The sequence below is a fragment of the Anolis carolinensis genome, chromosome 1, assembly GCF_035594765.1.
Source record: "Anolis carolinensis isolate JA03-04 chromosome 1, rAnoCar3.1.pri, whole genome shotgun sequence".
NCBI lineage: Eukaryota > Metazoa > Chordata > Lepidosauria > Squamata > Dactyloidae > Anolis > Anolis carolinensis.
In genome coordinates this window covers 127485091-127509877 of record NC_085841.1, presented here as the reverse complement: position 1 = coordinate 127509877, position 24787 = coordinate 127485091, and the positions used below count along the sequence as shown (strand labels likewise).

The window sequence follows — 24787 nt, the reverse complement described above, 5'->3', positions numbered from 1 at the left end:
AGGAAACTTTCAAACCCCTCACTCCCTCCATCAGTGTGGAGAGTATTGTGAAGGAGGCTAATTGGGAATTGTGTGCAGCCTTGGTCTGATGGAGGGGTGGGGCTTCCCAAATGTCCCCATTCATGCTGCCTGCCTCCCTGACATGCTATGCCTGCACCGTTGGGTACAATACATTAAGGGGAAAATCCATTTTTGTTATGAACACATTCAAAATTGAGGTACACATTACAATAATTGGCACTTTATACTCAAGTAAATATTGTAATTTATAGATGGCACAGTGAGGTTGTACCTTATCAGCTTCATTTGAGTGGCTAGTACAGTCTATTTTTCATAATAGTCAACCTGTGTTTTGATTTAGATGAGAAATCTTTTCATCGTTCTCTCTTGTTCTAAGTAGCACCAGCCATTTTCATGACATGCTGGGGTCTTAAAAAACTGCTAAGATAAAGTTGAATGGAAAATGCTATAATTTTCCTTCTGTTTTGAAGTCACAAACTAATTTCATTTTTCCCTTAGGATTTTATTTTTATATCACCTATAATTCCCCCTATACTACCATAACAGCACTGGAAAAGGCCCTTTGCTTGTTAAAATGATTAGACATTCTAATCCTGAAAAGATAACAACAGATCGACCCTAATTTCCTTAGGAAATGTGTTCCAGTGTTGAAATATTCACAGAGAAAGTCTTCTTCCACATACCTATAAACCGTGCCTGTGGAGGTGGTAGGACAGATGAGATGTTCTCCTCTGAATATCTCAAAGCGTGGGCAGGTTCATATGGGGAAATTTGGTCCTTTAAATAACTTGATTAATGTAGATTTAGATTTGTGTTGCTCATCATACAACTATGTAACAAGTAACAGCTCCTTAAATTCCCTCTTCTACACAACCAAAAATTAACATAAATCCTCTCCAGTTCTCATTGTGGCAAACCTACTCAAATCTGTTTCCATAAAGTTTGACATCTCAAGAACACACCAGACTTCAGGAAAAGGGACATTGCAGCAGAAATGTGGTAGGGAAAATAGTGAATCTTCAAATGGCTTGAGATTCTATCCATTCTGGGATCATTAATCTCTCCCTCCATTAAAAATACATTTTCCAAAAATTTGATTGAACATTTTTATATCTGTGAGGGGGAGGGAGAGATGATACCTTCTGTCCTATCCCAGTATTACATAAAATGCCTGGATTGAAACAATGTATACTCTAAGAAACTATGAAAATGAAAAATATGCTGGTGAGACTTTTGACACAGTTACTATATAAAATAGTCATTCCTATGAATTTTATTCTGTTGTGGAGCTGACTTTGGGGGATAACCTTACTTTATCTAAGAAAATTATACCACATTTAAATTTTAATAGAAACTTCGCTAGTTTATATGCATTGGTTTGGCATGAAAGGAGTGATTATCCACACTACACACTCCTGTAAGCAAAGATGATATTTTCTCTGCTTTTTTTTAAAGTTTATGTTCAGGAACAGAAAAAAAAGAATCCTGCACAACACATACAAATGGGAAATATTTTTTGCTGTTTGGTTATCAGAGGCCCACCTACCCTGACTATTTAATGAAATTTGCAGATAGTTTCACACTGCAGTGGCAAGACAAACTCCCAAAAAAGCTTACAAAGGAAAGCCCTTAATGTGCATCAGTGCTCTGGGATTTGTGTGATCACCATCCAGGCCTCAAACAGGTTCCATTATTTCCTATGTAAGCATCTGCTCAACAAAAGCACTTCCAATACTGGTTTAAAACTCAATTTAATAGTCAATGTAGATAGTACCAGAGTTGTCTTATGCCAATTGTTCTAGGGATGGAAAGAATATTTGAAAATATTTTGAAAATGGTCAACAAATATGTTTCTGAAGTGTTGATACATCCTGATTAGGTGAATCCTGATTTTTTAAAAAAACCTTTACAGTAAATGTTATTGTAACCTATTTAGGGATGACTTCAATACTTTTTGTGTGTGACAGTGCCTGTGGTAACATCATTTATGTAAATTTATTGACCTGATCTATAGGGAGTTTTCACTCTGTACAGTGGGCACCAGTGAGTTTGAAGTATAAAGGAGCTTTCCAAGGTCCTGAACCCTGTCTTCAAAATTGCTTTAGACCCAATATAACTCCTGTAAAGTTTGAAACAGAGTCCCTCCTTGCACTGCAGTCACAAAGTAGTGCCATTATTACAGAGATATACTAATTATCTAATTATATGTAACTAACTATTATTACTTCCAAGCATCTCTTCTAGGAGTTAAAAATCGACTATGCCTGAACTAGCCTGCATAATTCACAATTAGTGAATTATAAATAAGATGCACTATGGATAACTTACAATTTCTATATGAATCCCATGGCAATGAGACACTAGAAGAAGATCTGCTTCCACAGCACTTCCGATTTAGGACTTAAATAATCTTTTCCTTCTCTCTTTTTGCCAGACTCTAGTGCTGTCATTCAAGAAATAAGCTGAGATGTCAAGTAATTAATTTAATTAGCAGCAGTGATTGCACTAATGTTATTACTTCACTCAGTGATAAATTTGGTTGAATATTTTATCATGGCAAGTCTAATAATAGGAATTAGAGGGATTTCTAGCTGAGGCTTCACATGACTAAGGTCATCAGGTCATTAACAAGTATTACATTTTAAAAAGACAGTTCAGAATCTTTCATTGTGATAAAGAAATTAAGTAGAACATAAAAATAGACTTTAACCTTTTTTTGTGTAAACTTGCATGTGAAAAGTATGCAATGAGCTACATATGTGTTGGAATCCTGATGATGACAGAGTCAGGTTTAATGTCAAGTGTTGCTTGAGTATGACATGTTGTACCACTTTCTGCATAATCTTTCTGCCTGCACCAACTAATTCTTGTAATACCTGGATATCATTCCCTCAATAGGTATATAATAGATTGGACTGTGTGGGGGCTGTCCAGGCAGTAATATTGCTGAGTGGAGAAGGGAACTAAGCCAACAGTTGTTAACAGGGGTGTCATATATGTTCCTTTAGATGCAGTCTATATCTTTCAAACCTAGAGATAAAGAATAAGCTCATGGAAAGCCTGCCAGTATTTGGAAGTGACATCCTGATCTGTAAAATGGGAATAAAAATAGACTTCACAGAACTACCAAATATGAATGAGAGATGAATGAAAGAGAGAACTAATATAAAAATGGTGATATATTAAAAAAAACTTGTGGATAACTACACATTAATCATTATTGTATCTCATTTTTTTACTGTGAACTAAGGATATCTATAATAGTTCTGTGAACTTGGTTAGATATTCCAGATACTTACTAACAATGAAGTCACCCAAGGAGCTTCATATCTAAGCAGAGTCATGCAGACATACAGCACTCCCAAGTCCGAAATCCTGTAATTGCACCACGTGTGTCTCTTTAGTTCATTTCCTAAAGTTTTTATCCAAATATATTTAAGACCAAGTCAATGCCAAGTGTCAAATGCAAGTCACAGATTAGAACCTCATTTGACAAATATAGATTCAGGAGGTGGACTTTTGGCATTGTGATAAGTCTCACTGACTTCAGTCTCTTTGATTTCAATGAAGTACTTCTTCATTAGACAACTGATGGACAAGCCTCTAAAACCAGGACTCCTTAAAGTCATTTGTGCTGAAAACCAAAAATCCCCTGGTGGAGCTTATGGTGGAAAAATTGAAAATATCCTAGCACTTCAAAATCACACTGCTGGCCAAGCAAGAAATTGAAGCTTTTCAAGCGCAGTGTCAACAGAGCATGGATAGTGCACCAAATGAACACTTTGGTTCATCCATTATAGCCGAGAGAGAGAAGAGATTTTGGAAGAAGACAGTAGAATTTGAGATACATAGATCCAACTTTATAATAAATAGAACACCTCTTGCTGTTTACACATGCTAGAAATGGCAATGATGATCTGGAGTGGGGTATTCTGAATTATTGTTGCCATTTTTTACACGGCCAGCTACTGAAATGGCTTAGTTGATGGATGGCATCTGCACTGCACATTCCCAAGCTGGCCCAGTGACAGGATGGCATGACCCAGCAGTTGCCATTCTTAGCTTGTCCCCATTCTCCAACCTTACCTTGTCCCCACCAGGCACAAAAATGGTGATGATCACCACTGGGCATCTGTAATGTTCATAGCCAGAGCAACAAAACAATAAAGCAGATGAGAGGGGGGAAGAAGGAATCACTCCCAGCACTTTCACCAATCCCTCTACAATCATAGAGAAGTGCATGGCTCTTCAAGTAGTTCAGATTATTTCATAATTAGTTTTTCTGACTGCATCTGTTTCAAACTTTGTGAGGACCAAATGAACAGCTGAAGTGGTGTCAGTTAGACTGCCTGTTTTCTCCCCATGTCATGTACTTCACACATACATAGAGAAGAAAATCATGAACAGATTCTGCTATACTATGCACAATTCCAGCATTTACTTACAAAAAAGCAAAAAAAAAAAAAAAAAAAGAAAACTGCTAACTTGGGAATAGTGAGGGGGTAGGGGGATAGTTCTATCCATTCAATTTCCTATTATTCTTTCCTCCAAGAAAATTTGATTTGTGTACCTAAGAAATTGAGCTTTCATTTGACTATGTGTTTCATACATGATTACTCAGCTTATCTGCCTGTTATTCTGCATGCCATGGATAAAAATTATAGGAAGAAGAAAGTATTTTCCTTTGCAGCCATATCTGTGAGGTTTTTAAGATGATCTTTGGTGTATTTGTTTGTTTCTTTGTTTAGTTTTGGATCAGTGATCGATATTGTCTCGAAGCAATTTTCACCTGGTGATAGACCCTGAAAATAAAGGATATAAAGCATAAAGTTATCTGATCAATTTCTCTGCAAAAAGGCCAGCATCCAAGATGTTTTGTCCAGTTAGGTTCAGGGAATAACATATACAAAGCACAAACAAAAGGCATATCTGCTCATTTTTATGTGAGTTTGCAGACTTTATTATTGACCACTCATACTCCCTATGTTATATCCAGACTCTTAAGTTTCTCCCCTGAAATTACTGGTACTATACTTCTGAAGAATGCTGATGGCAGTTTCACATGTATTTTCTCTACTATTGTTCCAAAAATAAAATGAAAAAACACTCATTGTAACTTCTTGGTTATAACAATACCATCAAGGACAAAGTATAGGTAATCCCAAAGTTGCAAGCAAGATGGGTTCTGTAGGTTTGTTAAGTTGAATTTATTTGTAAATCAGACCGGGCACATTTTTAATGTGTAACTTCAGTCAAATATATACATTTTGGATAACATAGAGAAGGGTTAACACCCCTGTGGTATTAATTTTGCTGCCCGTGCCCCTATTCAGAAGATTTCACCTCACTTTCTGTCCCTGTGATAATTGAATTTTGAAAAATGTGGCTTGTTGTGGAAACAAAGATTGGTGATAAAGCTTCAGTTGAGACATCACTTTCCCATGATAACTCTTTCAGTGGTGAATTTCCCTTCTGAGGGGTAGATTTCTCTCATTTCCTGTTTTCTCACCCCATTCTTATCCATGAGTCATTTGTAAGTTGGATGTTTGTAACCCAGAGACTGCCTTATAGTTGATATATATGTGGGATGTCTGATGTGGAGTTAACAGTAAGAGGAAACTATTTTGCCACTTTAATGTCCTGAATTATTTTCACACAAATGCATTCCCCATTAGTTTGAATTTATCATGATATATCCATGCAGAAATGTATGAAACATGTCCAGAAATGGAAATAAAATGTAAGCAACAGTTTATTGGACTGAAAAGAGCTACAATCTATTCAATTAAATGCTAAATATCGGCACTGCTTTCAAAGGATGGGTGGGCTCTCTATCCATAATGACAGATCTGATGTCTGTGCTATTCTTGGACCCACACACATATGAGGGGGGGGGGATGTTCCCATCTCTGCCTTTTGAACCACCTGTCATGATGGAAAGGTTAGTCTTTCTTAGGCATCCCAACTGTAGTCCTCATAATCCCAAAAGAAGTTAGTTTCAGTAGATCACAAACCTCATCTATATCTGGACATGTCCCTAAGCACTTCAGCTCCAGATCTCCAGAATGGCCAGTCACTTGAGGCTCATTAAAATGTTCATTTCTCCTGTACACAAACACTTCTGTCCAAATATGACAAACCCCTACTAACAATTAAGTCAAAACAAGAAACTAGCCTGTGTAACATAGGTTAAAACCAATTCCAGACCTGGCAGGAAGCCAAAAATTCCTTTATAGAAGACAAGAAGCTGGGCTAAAATAGTATCAGTCAAGTTATGGCACATTAATAAGACTATCTTACAGTCTGCCCCAGAGCCCATGTGCCATGTACCCTTCCTCCTTCCAGTCATCTGTCCCATCTCCTTCTTTCCCCTGGTATGAGCAAATGGGTGAGTAGCCAAGGAATGTGTATTTGGGTCCACCCATCTTGCCAGTACAGCTTCCCAGGAAGGTTTATCTGGTGTCAAATGTCTTTCAAGAAGCAGGCAAATCCTTCTTTGATTATTCTTTGTGTGTCTGTTACCACTGGTATTAATGTTGCCTCTTATTGTTGCTGAAATGCACTTACTGTTTATACTGAAAGAAATGAATGCCCTCAACACACAGAGAGAGACCATTTTTGAATTCTGTGAATTGTTGGAAGAAATGCAAATGGCTCAGCCACAAAAATTTAATTCGGATGTTTGGGAAGCCAGATCAAAAGATTCAGGATGGTGTTTGATCTAGCAGGCTAATTACATGGTATAAACAAATATTCATATGAGAGCACTTGTTCAAGCTCTTAACAAAAACAAAAAGATTTGGGGAGAGGATTTCATGATGCTTGGCTCCAAGACATTGGGACGTTCACTGTGATAATAGACCATGATGTGGAGAAAATATTAATTTTTCTCCTGCACTTCTAATCTTTGAGGGACTATAAAATGGGCTCTGAGGAAGTGATGGAAGAAAAGAGGGAATTATCCCACAGGCACTAGTTCTTCGAGATTTCATCTTGCCATTACCCGCCCATGATAATGAAGTGTTGTTATCCTCAGAGTCCAAACACTCTGGCTCAGAAACCATGGCAGGGCCATAATTATTCCTGTACTTGATAAAATAATTCCCATTGTAATTAGCATTTGGTTGAAATATTCAGTTCCATCCTTTTTTGGGGGACAAAGGGTAAAATAATAGAGTTGGAAGACACCACAAGTACCACCAAGCTCTGAGTACCTGGCAATCATGAATAAAATGAAGCATCATATAAAATGTCTTACTTAAAGATGTGGAGAATCCCTAGGAACTTTTGAGGATGCTGGAAAGAGACTTGCCCTGTTGTCACGTAAGGAGACTTGCCCTCAAAACCTGGTACTATTCTCCAAATACTATACTGTTTGTTCTGCCTGCCAGTTACCTGATTAGTACCTGTAATGCATTCCCTTTAAGAACTTGAATATATTCAGCTGTATTCCACCAAATCCACACCTCCAAGGTGAATGTATGGATTACATTGCCTCTTAGTCTGCAAAAACTTCATTGCAAATCTTTTCCAAGGTGAAAGGATGTTGTCTGAACTGTGTTATGCTTTCAAAAGTATCTCTTAAAAGCAAAGTGTCTATCTTCATTTTCAAGAGAGTTCTTCATTGTCCATGTGCCCCATGAACATGACCAACATTCAGTCAGTCCCCTGAGTGTGACTGAAACTGTCCCCTCCACACACGATTTTGTAAAATACAAATGGTCATTTGAAAGGAATGTTCTATTTTTAATTAATGTGTTTTAATTATGGTGTAACCTGCCTTGAGAAATGGGGAGAAGCAAGTAAGAAATAAAATTATTATTTTACATGTACATAACAACACAGCCCATGTGCACATTAGGTCCAAGTGCCTGGGATTTGTTTCTGGTTGTTGTTGTTGTTGTTGTTGTTGTTGTTGTTTAATTGCGGTATTTTACTTCCAGGTTTAAAGCTAGCTAGGTGGCAACCCTTTTCAAGCCTGTCTAGCAATATGTGAATAAGCAAAATAAAGTTTTGAGGTTATTCTGTTTTCATGTCTGATCTGATTCTATCTTGGGTGTGTGTGAAATGTTGATAAATTTTATTATTTTTCTAAATGGACACATTTGTACCTTTATATATCATTTTTAATTGATATTTTTAACATTTGTATTTTTCAGACATCATTATTTTCAAATATATGTATTCTTCAAATATATATATACACACACACACACACACACATATACACACACACAGTGTTGGATTGCAAGAGTACAAAGGTATGGGGTTTATATTCCAAACTGAAATTGTAATTGCATTTGGCTCTAGGGTGTGAACTGAATAAATTCTGGATAAAAATGGTATTTTAAATCAGTTCTTTCATTTTAATCAAGTGGTATCTATTGTTGGAGCAACATGCAAGTTTCACTTAATGTGACTTCAACCAGGAGCTCTCCAGGGTACTGCATTGCTACTTTGAATCAGAAGTTATGTTGGAGCTAGGGATGGAAAAGAATTTCATGGGATTCAACCAACTTTTTACATCTTTCAAGACTTTCAAGACAGAAGCACACTGCTTATATACCATTTCAAAGGAATAAAGTATGCACAAAACAACTATAACATGTGAATAACTAAATGCTGTGTGTATGTGTACATGAAAAATATCAATTAAAATGAAGATACAAATGTATCCATTTAGAATAATAATAAATAAATCATATTATATATATATAAAAATGTAAAAATACACTGAAACAAAAGGTGATTTTAATGCGAGACTGGGCAATTCCATATTGAATATTGCATCAGCTAGCAACATCCCCCCAGATGTAAACATGTTTGACTTTGGATGGAGGTCCTGTGACCATCAAAGAAACAAAGCTGGAGCTATATTGGTGGCCCTACTGTACAAATTCGATCTCACAATCCTTAGAGGCTCAAATGAGGAATTTATATACCCATTCACTTTCCATGCAGCCAACACCAGCAGTGCTATAGATTTCATCTGCGTATCTAAGGAAATCCAGCCAGCATTTACACCTTTGGAAGTTATCCCCAGATTGAATAGCGATCACCAACCTGTGACAGTGAGATGCCTCCTGCAGACTGACCTTAGAAGGCCTATACTCAGCTCCAACCAGGAGAGCCAGACATTGGAATTACAATATAATAAAAGACTGAGATGGAAATTTGTTAATTTATCCCACTTAACGGACATCATCGACTCTCCAGAAGTTGGCATTTTCAAAAAAGAAATCCAGTTGGAGTCAAACTGTTTTAGATGCCTATAGTTCTTTAGTCAGTGGTCTAAAGGGGGTGCTGACAGAGAAATCTAATAAAAAAAATCTCCATTGTCCATTTCGAATTCCAACAAGTGTTTCGACCAGGAGTGTCAACAAAAAAAGAAGCAACTGAAATGTGCAATAAAAATACTCCAATATACTCATAATTTAGATACACATGCCCATATGTTAAAAATTAGACGGCAATATAAAAAACTGATTGCAGATAAAAAGAAGAGCTATAATACAAAAGTATGGTCCGATCTTGAACTGGCAATCTCCACACGTAACTCCATTTTCTTCTGGGATATTGTGGCCAAAAAATTAAAGGAAGTACGATTTGATATCGATTCACCTATTCCAGTGGCCCAATGGGAAGACTTTTATACGGATTTATTTAACATATCACACTCCCAAAGGGAGGAATCAAGTATTAATTTAATTGCAGGAGCAGACCCCCTTCCCTCATGGCCATCAGTGCAAGCAGTGGAAGTGAAAACAATCATAACAAGGCTGAAAGAAAACAAAGCCCCGGGTGAAGATTTTCTCCCCCCTGAACTGTTCAAGCAAAATATAGACTGGTGGGCTCATTTACTAGCGGGCCTATATAACCATATAAATAAGGCATGTTCTGTTCCACCAGGCTGGAAATTAAGCATTATAGTGCCAATTTTCAAGAAAGGAGACAAAGCCGACCCTAGGAATTACTGCCCAATCAGCCTGATTGACATTGCAGCTAAGATCTACGCAAGATATCTTCTGGACAAAGTAGAAGAATGGGCTGAAACTAATTTGATAATAAAGGAAGAACAAGCAGGCTTTAGGCAAGGCTACACCACTATAGACAATGCCTTTGTTCTCCAGCATGTAATGGACAAATATTCTTCATTGAATAGAAGCTTATATGTTGCTTTTATAGACCTATCCACAGCCTTTGACTCTATAAGCCGAGGGTTACTGTGGAGGAAATTTTCAAAGTCCAACATAGACAAAAGACTCCTGGCTCTTCTAACTGCTCTATATGCTGATGCCTCAGTTAAAGCGGGATTAGGTAATAGCGGGGTGATCTCCAATGGAATAGCTTCAACTAGGGGTGTGAGACAGGGATGTCTGTTGGCACCGTTCTGTTTTAATTTTTATATAAATGATATCGTGGAATATTTGAATATGAAAGAATGTCATGGACCAAAGATTATGGATAGGGAGTTAAATATTTTGATATATGCAGATGACATAATATTGTTATCCACCACCCCAGTTGGGTTAAGGAGGTCTCTGCAAAAACTTAGCCAATACTGTACTGAAAATGCCATCACCATAAATAAAGAAAAATCCAAAATAATGGCAAGAAAACTAAGGTTTACAACTGGCTCCTTGATGGGCACAAAGTGGAACAAGTGAGGACATTTAAATACTTAGGTCTACATTTTGCAGCATCTGGGGCATGGTCCCAACACCTAAAATTAAGTATTGCAAAAGCTGATAATGCTGTGCAGGCAATTCATAAATTATGTAACCACAATTACCCGGGATCTTTGCGTCCCTTTCTGAAGGTCCTTAAGGCCAAGGTGTTTCCCATTGCTTTGTATGGAGCTGAAATATGGGAGGATCAAGATCTGGCATTGGTAGAAAGATTCCAACTTCGCCACTTGAAAATTGGCTTAGGTGTGGAGAGATCATCCCTGTCGGCTGCAGTGAGAGCAGAGATAGGAGTACCGCCAATTTCCACAGTAATCCTGAAGAGGCAGATCAATTGGTGGTATTAACTAAGACAAATGCAACCACATAGACTCGCAGCCATATGCCAATTAGAGCAAGAAAACCACAAAGAATGGTCATCATGGCTAAGCAGACTCGGTCACACTGTCAGTAAGTTAGGTTTTGCCCCTCCCGAGCTAATAAATCTCGGGGCTAAAGTGTGCTCAATTGTTTACCAAAGAGCCCTTGACATTGCTGCACAAAATGATCTTATGATCATAGCGCAAGCTAGAGCCACTCCATACCTGGCTAAAATTAAATGCAATGTGGGCATGGAAATCTACCTCTTTTTTACACTTCCACTATATATTAGAAAACTTTTTACCCGGGCTAAATTCGAGCAACTCGACATTAAGTTAAGCTAGGTAGACATCAGAATATCCCCTATACAAAGAGAACCTATGGGTGCCGTGAGGTAGATGCAGAAGTGGAGGATTCAGAACACTTTTTCTTAAAATGCCCCTATTACAACAGGATTTGATCTTTCTATTTAGAGCCTCTGCTGGAGAACGATACTCATTTAGAGAATAAGGAGAAATTGCACATCCTTCTACAGGGCTCAGATAAAAACTCTATTTTAAAACTGACCCTTTTTACGCAAAAAGCGCTGGTCATCCGCGAGAAGATGGAAGCTGAGAGCTGTGACATTAATGCCATTAAGAAAATCCAAATTTAAAATTTACTATGGACAAGCTACTAGTTTCATTTACCCTTGCCCCCGCTCAAACCTTACCTTAAGGGAATAATTAATTTCAATCTTTTTATTCTGTATTTGCACAACTACCTAGGCCTGTAGGCCAGGATGCTTTGTATCTCTATACATGGTTTTACTGTATGTATGGGTAAGTGTGTACGTTTTGTATGTTTCACATGTTTTGATATGGTCAAAATTGACTAATCAATAAAGAGTTGTTGTTGTTAATTAATTGCCCACTGAAACAAAAGCAAAAATTAGGTATATTTGGCACTTTTAGGAAAATGCATTTTTAAAATTCAACATGTAAAGATTTTCCATTTGGTATAAAAACACCCACACAAAATTTCACAATTCTGTCAAAAATAAGGATGAGAAAAAAAAAGTATGTGAGATTCTGTCATCAGGATGGTGCCCTCCTAACCAAGTTTGAATTTTGGGCAGTCACTGCCAAGGTGCTTCAAAAACTGGGCATGCAGGGACATAAGTTTGGGACACATTCTTTCTGCATTGGGGTGGCGTCTACCACAGCAGCCATGGGATATGGGGTGGACAGAATAAGGTCGATAGGGAGATGGCTGTCTGAAGCCTATCGATCTTACATTCACCCAGTGCAGGTGTTATGACTCTTGTTTTTTTACAGATGGAGTGTTGGTGGGCACAGCTACATTTATTGGGCCGAGCGACATGCTCAGAGATCTACCTATGGCCAGCACCTTGGCCTTGCGTCTATTGCCACTGTTGAGTGGAAGGGTAGATGGGGACTTTGTTGGGATGGACTGCTCCCCTGTTGTTCAATTCTGGGAACGCAGAGGCACCCGATGCATACGACACTGCCATGCAGGGCTTCCCTTCTGACGTGTTGGTGGTCCACTTGGGTGGCAACGACTTGGGCCTGCTCAAAGGCAAGGCACTATTCCTGCAGGCAGTGGCAGACTTCTGCAAGATTAAGGAGGCGTGGCCTCACACTCACATTGTATGGTCGGAGACAATTCTGTGGCTAAAGTTGCCAGGAGGCGGTGATGTGCGGAGATTAGATGGTGCATGTAAAAGAGTGAATTGGGCAATCCAAAAAAGGGGGGTATGGGCTCATACATACAACATGATATATCATATGCCAACCAGGAGTATTACTGAGCTGACTAAATTCATATGTATGACCTGGGAAATGACCACTTTCTAGCCCACTTACAGAGGGGTATTTGTGCAGCAGCCATTGAGAGCTTGGTGGGGGATAGGAACAAAGCAAACGCCTGCCCCTATCTGTAGCGTAAACAGTAAAGGTGTTGAGTTCAGAGCACAGACCAGGTACCCAATTGGATTGCCCAGGAAATATAAACTGCCTGCATGATGTAAATAAAAAGGGGCTGGGCAAAAAGGAGGGCCCAGGAATTGGGAAGCAGAAATTGATGATTGGAAATTATCCTCACCAAGTTTATTACCCAAGTTTATTCATTGTCAAGTTCACAACAAGTTGCATTTGATATGTTCACAGTCTGCACGGTGATTGGGTTCATAGAGATTTAGTGAGTTAATTAGGTAACAATAATAAATGTTGCCCGTAGTTAATCCAATCATGTGTGTGGCCCCTTCATTTGCAGGGATGGCACGGCAAGCCATTATTTTCGATCTCAAGATTCCCCTCTGCTGCCCTTCCCCAGCACATCTTTGTTTCCTTATCTTAATTTTTTTTATTATTTTGTACTTAGATACCCAGGCATTGCCAGTCTTCTACTTCTTCTGTATTCTTTAGAAAGTGCCACTTGAGGGACAACATAATTTAAGGGCAAAGCCTTTAACTTTAATCTAAAACGTGAACTCCTAAAACACAGAGGAAAGGGACATCTTCATTCTCTTTACCTTGAAATAAGTAAAATTGTCATTGAAGTCCTTATTCTTTTCGTCCATCTTGAAAAGGGTTTATCCATGTCTTTATACATCTAAGTAACTGTATTAAATGTGTATCTGACTCCTTGTTTTTTCCTATTTCTTTAGTTTGGACAGTTTTCTCAACTCCTGCCTTCCAGCTAGCAGCTCCACTTTCATTCTTCTTAATTTATCTTAGTTTTTATCTTTATCCAGAGGCTCCTTGACATTGTTAATTAAACAGGTCCTTGTTGTATCTGAATGTTACCTGCAGTTATTCTGAATGTTCATAATATACTATATACAGTTATGATTTCTACCTCTGGTCTCATTGCTCACTTTTGACTATAGATCTATTATTTTCTTATTCTATAAAGGCCAGTTTTAGATCTAATGTTTTCCCTTCTCAAAATGAAAGAACTCAAAAATACATACGTGTTTCCTGTACACATAAGCAAATGCACATGAGAAAGCTTGCAGACACTTACACAGCAATGCCTATGTTCTATTCTAGAGAATCATTTTGAAGTGCGAAAGCTGCACCAAATGTGTGAGGCATAAGAATCCCCTTCTCTGCCTCTCCTTTCCAAATCTCTTTCTAAAGCGGATTTTCTTTCCTTTTTTCCACTTTTAAAGCCAGCATAAGGCCTGCCATACAAATGTGTGCTTGTATCATGTAATTAGCCCCTTAGACCAAAAGCTGTCCTAAAGCTCTCAAATCCCTGATCCATCTGGGCCAGCTGTCTGAATTTTCTAATCAAATTTCTGTAGCTAAGCATTTGCATGCCCTCAAATATTTAGAGATAAAACAGGAATATGCTTGTAGTACCTCTGTTCTTACTCCAAGAAGCCCCCACCCTATTGTGAATTATGAAGGCTCATGTCTGTCTGTTGTATAGTATACACATGCAGCCTTCAACTGCTTGCACACTACTGGTTTAAGGCAAGGTCATGTTTGTCTCCTTGATTCAATATATATTTAAAAAGCACAGTCATCCATGCTAAAAATAAACATTGTATTTTCTGGATATTAAATTTCAAGGTCTTTACTAGTGGTCATACTAAATATATGCAATATATACATTTTCATCTTCTCTGCATTCAAATCCATTCAGTGATGGAGGGTTTAGGAAACTGACTATTCTAGAGGATAGTCAAACAAGCAGATGATGTGTCAAATACCAGTAGTATGTTTTAGGTAGAAATGTGAAAATCATTTTAAATGTAGTTATGTTTCTCTGGCTCTCACATACATATTTTTCTCATCCTTATTTTTGACAGAATTGTGAAATTTTGTGTGGGTGTTTTTATAGCTGGATGCACAGACTGAAGGCTACGTTTACCAGAGCCCTTTTAATATTTCTGGTGTGAAGGGTTCCTGCTGGTCGCGGGGCCTGCCGTATTCACGTGACCAATCCTCCAGCCACTTGCAAATCCTAAATTCCACAGTGATGTCCTGTTGCTGATAGTTTAGCTCTGACCGTCTTCAGCGTCTGGCCTTTTCTCCTAAGGAAGATAGCAAACTGGGCCACATAGTGAAATGGTACATTTGGTGATCCCTTTATTCTGTATTTTTGTCTGAATTCATTGAATTCTTGCACTGTCGTGATGTATGACTTTCTGGAACCTGGAGCCAAGGATTTGCTGATGAAATGAACTAATTCCTCACTCCAATTTTCCACAGATGCTTCATCATTGGCACCGTTTGCCTGTTCACGTTGGGGGAGAGCTGTCTGAAATATTCCATCTGTGAGAGGGACACGGCGTCAGCCAGTACATTTTCTTCACCGGCAATGTGAAAGGCTTTGAAAAGTATGTTATGCTTTAAACAAAGCAGTATGAAATGTTGCACCGCCCCCATAACCTTAACTGATCTGGATGTATGAGAATTAATGACTTGCACTATGGCTGCGTTATTACACCAGAAGTGCACTGTGGAATTTGTGAATTGCTCTCCCCATAAGCTGACGGCCACAAGAATGGGGAAAAACTAAGAATGTCAGGTCAACAGTAATGCCCCAAGTGTGCCAATCCCTTGGCTAGGGCTCAGCACACCAATGGCCATCAAAATATACCCCAAAACCCAGGGATCCTGCTGCATCTGAAGCTACTTGTAACATGTCCTGCAACATCAGGCCCTGTCGCCAGAATGATACCCCTTTGAATTCAGCAAAAAAACTCTGCCATACCTTTAGGTCTGACCCAATAGCCCTAGTGAATCTGATGTGGTGATGCAGCTGCATGGCACCTGCTATGGCATCACATAGCCTCCACAGAAATGCCCTCCCTGGCATCACAACCCAGCACACAAAGTTCAAGTGCAGATGAGCTCATAAAATTCCCTAAGAGTTGCCTTTTTCTGGTTTATAAAACCTGCTATCCTAACTGTCAAATCTGTGATCTTGTCTCATGGTAGCCTTGAGTATTGATGAACCGTGTCAACTTCTATTCCCAGGAAAGTTTTGTTGCAAGGCCATCAAGTCGTCAAATGCCTGCATTACTGTGGTGCACTCCTTAGTATTGTATCTCCCCACGAACAGAAAGTCATCGAGATAGTGCACCACACCTGTCAAGCTGGCCTTAACTTTCACCGCCCATTCCAAAAAGGGTTAATGTTTCAAAACAGCACAGGAGACCGAACAGCCCATCGGCAGAGCCCTGTCCATGTAGTATGCTCCATCAAACTGGAAGCCTAACAGTTCAAAATCTAGAGGGTGTATGGGGAGGAGAAGAAAAGCCGATTTGATGTCAAACTTTGCCAACTCCGCCGTTGTGGTCCTGGAACATATTAAGCCCACTGCCATGTCAAATGATGTGTAGTGTACTATGCAATCCTCTTAAGATATGGCATCGTTCAGCGACGTGCCCTTGGGATAGGACAGGTGGTTAATGAGGTGATATTCTCCCAGGACGTTCTTGGGCACAATCCCCAACGATGACACTCTCAGGTTGGGGGATGGAGATGAAGAAAAGAGGTCTAAAACCCTACCTTCCCTAACCTCCTTCTCAATTTTTGTCTGACTATTGTCTCCATTTCTAGTATGGACTTTAAGGGTTGTTGTGTGTTTTCTGGGCTGTATGGCCATGTTCCAGAAATATTCTCTCCTGACATTTTGCCCACATCTATGGCAAGTATCCTCAGAGATTGTGATCCCGGCCATGAAAGCCTTCGACAACACATATGGACTTTAAGTTTGTGGACCAGAAAGAGGTCCTTGGACCTTGTGCTTGAATCCAAAAAACACTGGTAAAACTGTCAAGAAGATACTTAGCTGCAGTGGTGTTCGGGTAAGTCCTCAGCCACTGGTCCAATTTTAGTACGTTAATTGGGCTGGGTCCCTTTGGGAAGGGCAGCAGAGCCCTCTCCATTCCTCTGAAACTGGTTGTCCCTCTGGGCTGGCAAAAATGATCTAATTCTTCCACAGTGTTTTGTGGAATGGGCTCCGTTACAGATGGTATAGCTGTGTTGAATTCTACAGCCCTTGTTAGAACACGACCTGTGTGAGGCATATTCCCAGCATGGTACTCGCTGCTGGTGTGAGGTATTGGCTCCCTGGTGAAAGGGCTGCCCTCCTTTAGCACACTGAATTGCGTGCCCACTGTCTGCTTTAACTCTGGGCAGTGTTTTGGCATTAGTCATGACCTCCATCCATAGTCGGTTGTCAATGAGCTCCCAACGCATCGTGGAATCAATAGCTGCGTCAGACCTAAAACACTTATCATACTCAAGCATCTGTTGGTCGTAAAGTTAACATGGGCAGAATATATGATGTTCAGCTATTGGAACAGGGAGGGCCCCCTAGCAAGGTACTTTCTAACGATAACCCCTGCATATATCATGTAACAAGCTAACCAGTTCTCCCAGATCCTGTCCACTTTCCTCTTCTTAATTCTCTCCTTATATTCCTCATCTAGCTCATCTTTCTCCTTCTTGTCCATGTCCTTAAAGTAGAGGGGGAAAATATCAACGTATTCATTCCTCAATATATTGTTTTTTGGTTGAGGTGGGAGCCCAGACACATTGCCCCCATAGTAGGCGAGGCCACTGGCCAGTTCTCCATTCCCCAATATTGGTTTTGCGAATCCTTGAAAGCCAAAAACCCTGAAGTATCTGTGCTACCACTTGAAGTGGGTTGACTCGACCCCTGCACTTGGCTCTGTGTGGGTGTAGGAGTCAGCGAGGCCAGGAATTCTTCTAATGGAGTTTGACCTTGGGAGCCCTCCTCTGACCCTTGTTGGTCCCACGGCCATGTAGATGCATCATAAATTACCTGTGCTACTGCCACTGCTCCTGGCCGTCTGTGTCTGCACCATCATCTTTGGTTGGGTCACCCTCCTCGGCTCAATAGGTGATGCTGGTTCTGCCAGCTGGATGTTACGCTGTCCTCCATCCCCTGTGCCAGGAGCCCTGTGTTCATTCTCTAGAGCGGAGACACAGGATATCAAAGCGTTAAAAGCTTGCTCGCTAGCAATGTTAGGGAGTGGCACTCTTCTCTCCTGCTCCAAGGTGCATAGTGTTGCCCACATAGCATTGAGGGTTTCTATTGGCACAATAGTGACTTCCTGATGATTAGCCACTGGTGTGGGTGGCACTGTTGTGTCATCCGATGGTCCCTTATCCAAACCAGTAGGACAGGGTGAGCTTTCAGGCTGCTTTCATTTCACTGGGCCTTTGCTTTTGGTGCGTCCCACATTCTTCTTTGGTGGCATGCTGGCAAAAAAAGGTAGACCTGCTAATGAAATGGCAGATAGTTAGATCCTGTAGCTGCCCCACACTCAAACAGCAGGTATATTTTAAAGATGAATAAAGGCCTGGTAGACCCCGCAGGAAGCAGCCCAGTCTTGAAGCCAAGACGCCATTCCCTGTTAATCCAACCCAGTAGCTAGGCCAAAACCGAGGACTTGAGGAGCCCTCCACATGTACTAGCATGCCTGCCAAGGCCCTAAGCTATGTGTTTCTTTAAATTCCCCATGTAGATTGATACTATCCATTGCTAGAATTGTTGTTATTTTTATTTTTATTATTATTATCTTTATCCTTGCTACTCTGCCATCTCCCCTCATTCTGGCTTTCCAGTGGGGGGGGGGGGGGGGTATGAAGGCACAGCCTGAGCCCTAGTTCCCAGGCTGCCCAGGCCCTATAGGTGGTGTGGCCGAAAAACAAAGGCTATAATAGGCTGCCTCTCCCTCCTCCCCCACCAGCAGGATGCAGGGGAGGGGGGAGGGGTGAAATGAGAACAAATGGCAGCGAGGGGAGGACAAAAGGCTCTCCCTTCAGACCCCTCCCACTGGCTGCCATGCGGCCTTGCATGATCCTAATTTCAAACCTAAAAATGGCTGTATAACTGTTAAGCAGATCCTTTAAAGATGTTGTGGGGAAGTGCTGCAGCAGCACAAAAGAATCAGCCCAGGTTTTCCCATCCCCCCCCCCTCATTGCCATCCTGAAACTCCTGGAGGAGGGAAAAGAGAGAAGAAGCTGCTCTCCAAAAAGAGCAGCCCCGGCTCGCTGCACCTCCCTCCCCTGCCCCAAAGTGGGAGAGGGGGAAGGAATGGTCCCTCAGTGCAGAAAAACAAAAGGCCTGACCTATCTGCTCAATCAGCTTTGCGGCGTGGCGTCGGCCCTGCAGCTGGCAGAAAACCCAACCTGGCTGTTCCCCCAGCCATGCAGCAAGACAACAGCCATGTGGCCAGCAAAAAGAACCAAACTTGGCCACTCCTCCAACTGGCAGCCTGGAGGCCATGGGAGGATTGGGCCACAGAGCGCTTGTGAAAGAGAAGGAGCCATCCCTGGCCCTTCCCTCCTCCCCGCCCCTCCAAAGCAGGGGGGAGGGGGAAATGAGCGAAGGAGCACCCATCCCTGAACCACAGCTGCAACTCTCTCTCCCCTCCCCCTCCTCTCCAAAGCTGGGGGGGGAGAACGAGGGAGCACCTATCTCCATGCCGCAAGGCCACAGCAAGGAAAATAACAAAAAGGGCAGCTGTGACTCTTCCCCCTACCACCACCTCCCCAAAGCCGAGACAGGGGGAGGAGTGAAGGGCAGCTATCCCTGAACAGACACAGCTCAGAGCAAAGCCGAAGAAACAAACAAACGAACAAAGGGGCATCCCTTGTTCTGCCCCTGCATTCCCAAAGCTGCCGGGGGGGGGGGGGAGTGAAGGAGCAAAGGAACTTCTCTGGCTCCCCCCTGCCGACCCGCAAAGGAGGGGGGAGGGAGCAAAGGAGCCAGCCTCGCAGCCAACAACAAAGGAACCTCTCCAGCTCCCCCCCACCGCCGTCCCGCAGCTGGGGGGAGTGAGAAAAGGAGCCAGCAAAACGAGACTATCCAGCTCTTCACCCCCCACCTGCCATCCTGCAGCCGGAGGGAGGGAGCGAAGGAGCTGCAGAAAGGATAGGAGCTATGGGCCGAGTGGCCGGCCTCCCCACACCACACAGCTGAAGGAGACGGAAGCTCATGCTGGAGTGGCCTCTCGACGGCAGGCCTCACATAGAGGCCATGCGGTGTGGGCCACCCCAGCAGAAGAAAGGCGTGGTGGCATGGGGCAAATGGCAATGCCAGGCCTGCATCACCAAAAAGGTTAGTGAGGGCCTTCTCATTAGGTCCAAAAATAAAATAAATTAAAGCAAGGGACAGAGTGGAGGGTGTCAGGGATCCTAAGCCCCACATACTCACATGACCCAAGGTCCATCTGGAAGCTTTGTCCCACACGTCCATTCATGCCGCTTGAACCAAGACTGAGGAGGGCAGTGGGCCTTACCTCCCAGAGGGACTACTTTTGGAAACACCTCTTCTGTGGTGGAGGTGGCAAATCCCTCCCTCACCCCAGCTTCGTAAAGGTTTTCCCCTGACATTAAGTCCAGTCATGTCTGACTCTGGGGGGGTTGGTGTTCATCTCCATTTCTAAGCTGAAGAGCCGGCGTTGTCCGTAGACACCTCCAAGGTCATGTGGCCGGCATAACTGCATAGAGCGCCGTTACCTTCCTGCTGGAGCGGTACCTATTGATCTACTCACATTGGCATGTTTTCGAACTGCTAGGTTGGCAACTCACACCGCTCCTGGGGCTTGAACCTGGGACCTTTCGGTCTGTAGCTCAGTGCTTTAATGCACTTTGCCATCAGGGCTCCGGAGTAAAATATTAGGCAAGGCCAAAATACAGTACCACATCCTACTATTGCTGCTATTTCAGAATTTCATCCCTTCGTTCAGCAAGGTGATAGAAGAAAACAGGCTGGGAATGTCAGAAGCCAAATTTAAACAGGTTGTACTTTTGTTTAGGCCAGCATGAAATCATAGCATCCAGCATGCCTATGCCTGCAAATGCCTCCCTCCACACAAGTCAAATGTAATCCTCCTCCTTGACAGAAGTGCTTATCTCAAATGTCCATGAAGACGGGAAATAATATATAAGTGTTTCAGAGTTATTTTAAATCAAATGCATCAAAGTGGGTAAAAAGTATAGGAATAAAGCAGCACATGCAACAAATATAAATAGTAACCATATTGAACAATTGGCCTGTCAGTAAGCTCCTTTATACACAAGAATTAGCAAGGAACATTTATAGTCTGGAGATAAATCTTATCCTCTGTTGATTGCTGTAGATACAACTGGGGACTGCTGTGGGGATATTTTTAAAAGTCATCATAATATAACACATTTGTAAGATGTTTTTCACAAGAGCAACCAGGTTTCAATTAGGCTCCTTTTAATAAGAAAAGTTGTCTTAGACTGCCATCAGGGTGGCTACATTTTTTAACTAACTTCTGTGCGCTTAACTAACTCTTTGGGAAGCAGAAATCTACCAGAGGAAAGTTTTTTGGCTATATAGATGCCATAATAGGAAATGTTTGATTGATTCAATTTCTTCCTGTCACTTCATCATTGTGAAGTTATAGAATCCTGGCCAAAAAAGCTAGTCCTTCTGTAATTGTATTACCTTAAAGCATTTTTTTATCTTCTTATATTTTTAAATCCCTTTTTTTCATCTCCTGTTTATTTTCATATCATTTCTGTGTCCCTTCTGCAGCACATCATGTGGCAAATTGCTATCTCACCAATGATTCATTCAAAAGGCTGTGGTTTTATTTGTCACTGTGATAAACCAGGACAGGATTAATGAGGTCCCTGTGGTAAAACAAGAGGGGTCAATATCTGATGCCCTTAAAGCTTCATAATTGTGATGTTATTAATAATAATATAACACTTTACATTGATGGAACATTCTGTAAGCAGTAATTAATTGTCACAGCACACTTTTGGATTCTTTAATCATATAACTGCCACCATTCACATTCCCCAATTAATAACCCAGAAAGAGAAAGGCTAATGGCTTAGATTCTTAAATTTGCCCCATGAAAAAATGGCAAATGTCTCTCTTGTGGCCTTCTTAAAAGCAAAGGGCTCTCAGTGTTCAGACTACTTCACCAGGGAAATGAGATAACAGATCTGACACAACAAGATAACATGACAGGGCAGTTATAAAGTAAAATAACGAACAAGATCAGAAATTTCCACAGGATTAGATAATTTAAACTAGAAGTAAAGAACTCCAGATCTATGTCACAAATGTGGATTCCCAGGCTTCCGAGTCCGGGCTTCCACTCTATATTATTTACAGTAGAGTCTCACTTATCCAACATAAATGGGCTGGCAGAACATTGGATAAGCAAAAATGTTGGATAAAAAGGAGGGATTAAGGAAAAGCTTATTAAATTACGTTATGATTTTACAGATTAAACACCAAAATATCATGTTTTAGAACAAATGACAGAAAAAGCAGTTCAATACATGGTAACCTTATGAAGTAATTATTACTGTATTTATGAATTTAGAACCAAAACATCACAATGTATTGAAAACATTGACTACAAAAACATTGGCTACTAACAAACTGATTACAAATAAAGATAGAATTACATAAAATGAACTTATAGTAACAACATTGTCAGAAGTTAAATCCATAAAGAATTCAGTCCTTGCTGCCTAGAGAAACAGCTGTGGATCCGGGCGGGAGGCAAATTGTGTTGGATAATCCAGAACATTGGATAAGTGAAGGCTGGATAAATGAAACTCTACTGTATATCATTTAGTTCTTTCTGCCACTTCCCTCAACTTTTAAGCAGATGGGATGAACTTTATATAAAATTGTGAAAGAAAAGTCCTTGCAGTGGTGGCTTCTATGTCATTAGGTCTGTGGCTCCACTTTAGGATTAAGAGAACTACCCAAATTACTTGAACCTATTAACTAGATTTTAGCACATTAGATAACTCATTTAGTCCAAGACAGAACCAGCTGCTGCTATTATCTTGGAAGTATCTCGTCTTCCTTCTCTCATTGCTTACAAACAAGGGAAAGAGTCATACATATACCTCTATCCAATTTTTGCTCTGTTCCCACACCCTATGGTGTTATTAAAAATAATCTGGAAACCTATGGATGAAAAATATCCCTCACATATTGACATTAGCTTGAGTTTGAAAAATCAATAAGAATTTGCTTTAGTTGCCGAGTTAATTATAGCTTTCCATCATGCACCCCAATAACAGATATATTCTGGTAATGCAATCCTGTACATAGATGGGAGTAAAGCTCATTGAACAAATGGAAATGTATGCAGTGTTGAAAGATCTATCTGATTATTTGAATTCTAGGTCAGCAAGATGTCAAAGTTCATGCACCTTTATGAAAATTTCAATAGGTAATGTTTTTTCGCAAGTATGTGTTCTTCAACTAAGCCATCTACAGAAGAAAACAAATGAGAAGAAGACATGACAGAAGTGTAAATTAGTGAAATCATGATTCTAAAAACAAATTCAAAACATTGTTATATCGATTCAATGCTGCATGCTTATGTTTTAGTTACTGTAGCTCTGTTTTATTTTCTGTTGGTTGTATAAACATAATGCTCAAGAGAAATAACCATACACTTTAATGTTTTATCAGAATAATTAAATTACTAATAAAATGTTACGTGTTGGTGAGATGAAGAATTCTCTTATATCCATGGAAGACATGAACATTTTCTTGTTCCATTCCAGTGCCCATTTTTTTTTCAATATAGAGTTTGAAATAATTAATAACTCAAGGGGCAGGGGAGGTAACATCATAGCAATTTTTTGTAAAATGAAATAAAGGGCTAGATCATAGCTGTAGACAGTTGTTTACCCCTTTGGCAAGCTCAGTTAAGCAACTACCTCTGTGCTCATAAATAATCCACTATATTCAACTGTCAGACGATTGCAAAATTAGTCAGGCTTCTCAGGGCTGTTCCATCCATGTCCAAAGTCTTGCAGTTTTAAGACTTTGCCAGATCTTAGCTCTTAAATCTTTTCAAATCATTGTGTTCGACAACTTCTCAGTTGTCTTTTCTGGTACATCCCCTATGATAGCCTCTAAAGTCTTTTCCTCACTGTTTATTTGATATCCTCATTCATGTTATCTGATTTACTCCTTGGGCTGTTTGGGCCCTATGAACCTTCATCTTTGTCCTTGACTGTTTTTAACAGAGACTTGTCTTCTAATCATTCTCAAGCTGCTGTGACTCAACAGACCATCAGTACTGTCTCTTCCACTTTGCAAGTTTTTCTTTGACTGCTTTTTTAGCATTTTGCACTGTAATTGATGCAGCCCATATATTTTTCTGTTTTGGTTACAAAAGCCTTTGTCTCATTTGAACAGCAGCACTTTTTAGAAGAAGTAGAGGAAGAGAAGTAGGAGTAAATGTAGTAGTAGTGAGTTTCTGCTGCCCTCCAGGTCTTGTCAGATGGTTAATGTCATCAGACCTAGCCAGCATCAGACCAAGCACAATCCAAAGACCCTAAGACCTCAATGGTGGAGCAGGTGGAGGATAACATGGTACAACAGTTATAAAGGAAGAAGGCTGCAACAGACTGAGAAGCCACTGTTGTTGTGTTAACCACACCACTACTGGGACCTCACTCTGTGAAGACTGTGTATTGACTGGCCATGCACGGACCTCCACACATTTTTAAAAAAATCATGCACAGGCGTCTTCCAGGAAAAATAAAAACAAACCAACAAAAGTCCCATGGCGATCAGCGAGTGGCGACGGGGACAGGACTGTGAAATCTGGAAGCCCCTAGTCACAGACTGGCACATGGGTGGTGGATATGGACTCAGTCACTCTACCTCAAGGTTAGAGGCAGTTGAGTAGTCCGGTAGC

General features: G+C 40.7%; 1 long non-coding RNA gene across 1 annotated transcript in view; it reads left to right on the top strand.

Moving 5' to 3' along the window:
* The first annotated feature begins 19452 nt into the window (after positions 1-19452).
* The window catches only part of LOC134299410 (uncharacterized), a 134235-nt gene continuing 128900 nt past the window's right edge, over positions 19453-24787 (top strand). The window contains exon 1 of the long non-coding RNA XR_010006619.1: positions 19453-20181. This is a non-coding gene — a long non-coding RNA (uncharacterized LOC134299410). The remainder of the gene's footprint in view (positions 20182-24787) is intronic.